Here is a 6,000-nt window from a genome sequence, read left to right on the forward strand (position 1 = left end):
GAGAGTGCTAGACCCAGAGGTGGGAGGCGAGATGTCAATACATCTAGCGCGTGCTGGAGGACCGACTGATGGACAGACGCATTTGGATGACAGCACCACGAGGGTATATCATCGGCATACGCAGGAACACGGATAGAAGGGATGGTAACTAGGGCTCGAACAGAAGTAAAAGCCACATTAAATAATGTGGGGGCGAGAAAGGAGCCCAGGGGCACTCCTCAATTAGAAGTGAAGTTACCAAAGGAGTCTCCGTGGAGACGCACACAGAAGGTTCGATTTGCTAAAATGGCGTGAATGAAGATGATAAACTGATGAGGGAGACCAAGAGTTTGAAGGGAGGCAAAAATGGCAGAGTGATGGATGTTATCATGTGCCTTTGTTAGGACTGTAGCGATCACGGTTCGAACAAAGTGACTCTGCGGAGAGTGGTCAAGCACGTAAGCAGCCAAAGTAGCAAGGCCGGCCTCCGTTCCAATTTGTGGGCGGAAGCCAATTTGAGAATCTGGGTAACAATCATAGGATTCCAGCCACTACGACAAGCGTGCGGCGAGAATGTTTTCATAGAGCTTGCAGATGGTAGACGTGAGGAAAATTGGACAAAGGGACGAGAGAGATACTGGAGGCTGACCTGACTTGGGTATTGGAACCACAATAGAATGCTTCCAGTCTCCCGGCATCCTCTTTGCCTTTTCCTATCAATAAACCCTCTCTCTCTCTCCCGGCATGACGCCAGAAAGCCACACTTCGTGAAAAGTATCAAGTAGGGATTGCAAAGCCCTCCCTTCCAAGTTACGTAATAAGGAGTTAGGTATGCCGTCGTGCCCGGGAGTAGTAGTAGTTTTTAAACGTTCAATGGAGGCCAGCAGCTCTGCCATGGTGAGGTCAGAAGTAATCCCATCGTAGGGCTCTGTAACCGATAATTCAGGTGGAGACGCAGCGGTGCAGTCATGGCTTGGAAAAATTGACGGGCCGCTTGTTGTGCAAATGTGTCCTTATCCACATTTAGAGCGAGGCGAATGCTCTCTGTGTAATCTGCAACATGAGAAGGGCGCTCCATGGCGTGAAACCCTCTCCAAAGATGTCGATTGCCCTGCGTAGAGGACAGGCGGGCACACCATGCAGCCCAGCGTTGCCTGCCTAGCCGCTTTGCATAGCGCCGCACCCGTGCGGTTGCGCGGTGAAGAGTAGGAAGAGCCGATGGGTCATCGGGGTGACGAGTAGCGTAAAAATCCGCCTGGCGACGAAGATCCCACAGATTCAAGAGATTTATTTCCGGGTATGGGTCGTCTTCATATACAGTAGTAGTAATAGTGTGAGTAGCGAGAACAGCAGAGAAAGTAGACAGTGCTGAAGAGGGGTTGAATGTAGATAAATGATTGTCTGCGCGTACAGAGTCCCAGGACGTTATTCGTACAGTGCGGCGTATTTTCCGTAGACGCGTAGGCGTGAGGGAGGTAAAAATAGGGCTGTGATCGCTACCCCAAGTATCAGAATCAACAGCCCAACGAGGGTTACCGGGGCCTAACCACCAAGTCAAATCAGGTGAATACGGGCCACCTCGTGGGTGGGTAGAAGTATTCGGGTGGTTTAAAAGTTGAAAGGAATGATCCGAAAAGCTCCCTTGTATGTGTGCGCCCCTTGAGGAATCCGTTGGGTAACCCCACGCAGTGTGTGCGCCGTTGAAGTCACCACCAACTAGAATAGGGATACCCGATTTGGTAGAACGTAGAAAACGAACCCATCCCAGATTGGGAGATGCGGAGCCATGACGACTATAAAAAGTAACTAGGACAAGGGGTGTGCGTGCATGTTTTACGACAAGGGCGACAACCTCTTGACGTGTGTTGCACCACCGTGAAAGGTCGAGGGGTGTGTGCGGAACTGAACTGTGAATATAAATTGCGGATTTACCTGGGCTGAGGGAGGAGGCGGTGCAACGGCGATCAGGGATAGAGGGTGAATGATATGCGCAGAAATCTGAAAGGTGTGGGAGTGCATTATGCTCTTGCAGTAGGAACTCCCATGCCCTCAGCTTTCCATCGCGAAGGCGGATGTTCACTTCAGAGGCATTATTAGCGAATCCTCGACAGTTTCACTGCACCACCACCGATGATGATGCGCTATCCATGACGAGGCCGAAGAGCTTCCACGATGAGGGATGTCACCTGCTTCATGAGCGCTAATATCTTATCCACTGTCGTGGTAGTCACGGCTAACAGGTGGTCGGCACCTGATTGTGGCCCAGTGCTTACCCTAGGTGATTCCTCTGATGATTTCTCCTGTGTTATTAGAATTCTTCGAGAGGATTGAGAACGACGCTGTTCCCGGCGCTGGGTGAGTTCGTCTAGTCGGCGGCGAGCCTCCGCGTTTGCATTGTCTAAAGCTGTGGCTTCATCTGTGGTATCCACATGTGATGGATGCACTGGACGTTTTGGCGTACCATTTGATCCGGGAAGGTGAGCCGCTTGTGCATATGTACGCTGGTGAGGAGACGTATGGTGAGCAACAGGCTCAGATAAAGGAAGCTTGCGTAATTGATAGTGTCTCTTTTGGGGCAGGGCTGGGTTGATGTCGAAAGTGGGCGAGTCCTCTCGGCTAGACGAATGGTCTGTGGAACGGTCGGAGAGAGCGAAGACGTCTCGTACGTCGGATAGATCGTCGTAGAAAGCAATCGTTGCTTCTATGTTAATGTACCGGTATTGTTTGCTGAAGTTCGTCAGCTGCAGTTCAGCTTGGCCATTGTGGAAATGCGCGATGCGTCTTGCGATCCTGTTTACATAGTCTAAAAGCAACTGCGTGTTGTCGATGGTGACATCAATTTTCCCGGCTTCCGTTGCACGTATGATGACGATGACTCTTGAGCCCGACAGGAAGCTCCCTTGTTCCTTCCAGAACATTCACGGCAACGGGACTTTCCATGGTTGTCATCGAAGGAATGCCTTCGTCTGTCGAAAATGTGGTCAGCTTAGCTCCAAGGTCAAAGATCGCCTGATTGTCATGAAGGAAATGCATGTCCAAGATCACTTCGCGGGAAAATTGGTGTAGGACCAGGAAGCACTAGGTACGTTTGTTGACAGCCACTAGCGCAGTGCATCGTCCTGATGGCGTAATAAGGTGACCTCCTGCGGTGCGGATTTGTGGGGCGTTCCAAGCGGTCGTGATTTTCTTTAGTTGCGCGGCGACTTTTCGATTCAATATCGAATAATCCGCCCCTGTGTTGATTTGAGCGGTAAATTTACAGCCGTCGTTAGCCATGTACAAGCAGGACATCCTGGCTATCGCGTCGCACGTCACTTTCGGCGTCGGACCCTGGCTCTGTCGTGCATGTGCATCATTGGCAAGGCGCGTCGTGCTGGCTTTTCTCTTTGGCGGCGTTGTTCCAAAGTTCGATCGCGTCGTGGGTGGGGTCGTATTGTACATTTTTGATTCGGCGTTCTCGGTGGGGTATCTGTCTTCATCGTTTCGCTGGTGACCAACCGCAACTCCAAAGGTTGCTTTCTATAGTTCCCCCTGCGGGGGCTGGCGCAACTTCCGCGGTCTCCCATAGTTACAGCGTGAAAGACAGGACAAGAGAGGACGACAGAACACAGCGCTGTTTTTTTTCTCGTCTTGTCTGTCGCGCTGTAAGTATGAAAGATCGTCACCAACTCACCCAACAACTTGTTTTTTTTTTTACCTTCCGCAGCCCGGCAACGCAAAACGTGCTGTCGACGTTGATGTCGAGCGGGAAAGGCGGTTCGACATATGCTCCTCTCGACGCAGGTATTCATAGATTTTTTGCGGGTTTTCGTCGAAGCGCAGTCGTGGCGCATCAATGGCGAAATCGCGAAGACTATTGCGTCGGTGCAGGAGATAATGACCTGCCTCACTGCAATGAAACCATAGCGAGCGTTTGCGGATGTCATCCAGGCGTCTCACTTCCTGTGGCTTGAACGTCGCTTGTATGCTGGACGGGTGGGAGGAGGTGATCGGCGTTGTGAAACAGCTGGTTCACGTCGAATAGGAAGACAGCGGATGTCGCTGGCGCTGAGGGCTGGCTATTGCCGCGGCATAGGTCATGGCTGGAGCTTCAGCTGGAGTCGTCGCTGACGGGAAGCCAGGCGCTTGCTGCACTCCTTTGCGGATGATTTTCACAAAGGTCGCTAAATGACGCTGGTCCCAAGATGATAACAGCCCACGAAGCTCTCCCTTAGAATGTAGTGGATGACATCCTGTAGGTTGCCTCCGAAGGCTGTGCTATCCGAGAGGGTCTGTCGAGGTCACTTAGAGCTGTCGAGGGAAATGGCTGGCTCTGTCTTCCAAGGATTTCTGAATGGTGTCCACTTCGCTATTGAATTCAGCAACGGTCTTAGGAGAATTGGGGGTCAGACCACCAAAATGTGCTGCTTTAGCAGCTCGCATCAAAAGCTCTACCTTCTCTTTCGTCATTTCACGTCGAGAAAGGTGCTTCTTGTCTTTACGTATGCGGTCCCTGTCTCAATCGGGTACTAGATGCGTGGCTGTAGAAGCAGCTGCTCTCTTTAGTTCCGGACGATAATTAAGAATGCCTAAGCAACTCTCGCCTTAATAAGCCCCACGTCGCCATAGGCGCTTCGTGGTCTTTGGACCAAATTTCAGGCTGGGCCATCCAGGGCAAACAAAAACGCGCCTAACTTTTCGTCTGGTCATCCCAACGTTTGTATACGGCGACACTCTGAACCAGGTGAAGCCATTCTTTATGATCCTCGCCCGATGAACTATTGAATGTTGCAGGCTGTCGGGGCTCGTTCAGAATAATGGAGTCTGGAATCGTAGCCATGGTTGACGCCGGCGCTAAAGAGTCCCTTATTCGCGTGCGGTTCTATGGCAGCCCGTATTCAGAAGAACAGCTCAGGGAAGGCGTCTGCTTGCTGGTCGCTTTCGGCTGGGATAGCTTCTATGGCTTTGCGGTCATCTGCTTCTTCAGGTAGTTTAGAAGAACTTCTTGTTGGGCAAGTTGGTACATTGCTTTTGAAGAAACCATGTTGCGCATAAAAAGACAACCACAGGAAAGGCCAAAGGTACAGAAAGAGCGCAAGAGGAGCGCAAGAGGACTGCTTGGGCTGCTTTGGTGGCTCCCAGGGGGTGGGGGCGACAAGGACATTTATTGAGACCTCCAATAGATATCACGTTCTGGTGAGGGCAATCCGACGAGCAGCCGGACAGCGAAAAGGCTTTCAAACAAAACTGCTTATTGGGCACTGCGCCCACAAAGAACTGAATGACTCGGCGGAGGCGAAAGCAACAAGCGGGCTCGGCGATCGTCGAAAAAAATGCCCGCAGTTCTGCAGTCGGCACAATGCCTGCAGCCTGCAGGCTGATTTCAGCGTGAAGGTACAGCCTTCCCTATTTTTAATAATATAGCGCGAGCATCGACCAAACTGCTGGTCAGCGCCTTATAACGGCGATGTGAGTGCAACACGGCCAGAGTTCGCGCACACGCATGAAGGGAGAGCGTCGCCTGCAACGCTGTTCCTTTCACGAGGACACACACCCTGCTGCAATATCTGTCCGCAAGAAAAAACTGTGCGCAGTAGAGCACATATGCATGACTAAGATGCGACACTGAGACGTTCTTTTTATATTGTCTAGACTCTGAAAAGAGTAATTAAAGAGCTTCTCAGAGACCCTTTTATTCTGTTTCTAACTCGCAGACGGCTGCTTAAATCAGAAGGTTCGCATTCCCAGCAGTGGTTCCTACGTGCCGCAGTATTTCCTCCCTTTTATTTTTTCTTATCATAACCCTTGTTCGTCAGCGCGGCCTCCCGAAATAGGAAAAAAAGAGGGAAAACACGTTTCAGTGTCACATCCTAGTCATGTACACGTGCTCTACTGCCAGCCTGTTTTTTGCGTACAGATATTGTGGCAGGGCGTGTGTCCTCGTGATCGGAACAACACAGAAGACGACGCTGTGCCTTAGTGCGCATGCGTGAACTCTCGCTTTGTTGCACGCTCATTGCCGTTATAAGGCGCTGGCCAGCA

The sequence above is a fragment of the Amblyomma americanum genome, chromosome 6 (assembly GCF_052857255.1).
Source record: "Amblyomma americanum isolate KBUSLIRL-KWMA chromosome 6, ASM5285725v1, whole genome shotgun sequence".
NCBI lineage: Eukaryota > Metazoa > Arthropoda > Arachnida > Ixodida > Ixodidae > Amblyomma > Amblyomma americanum.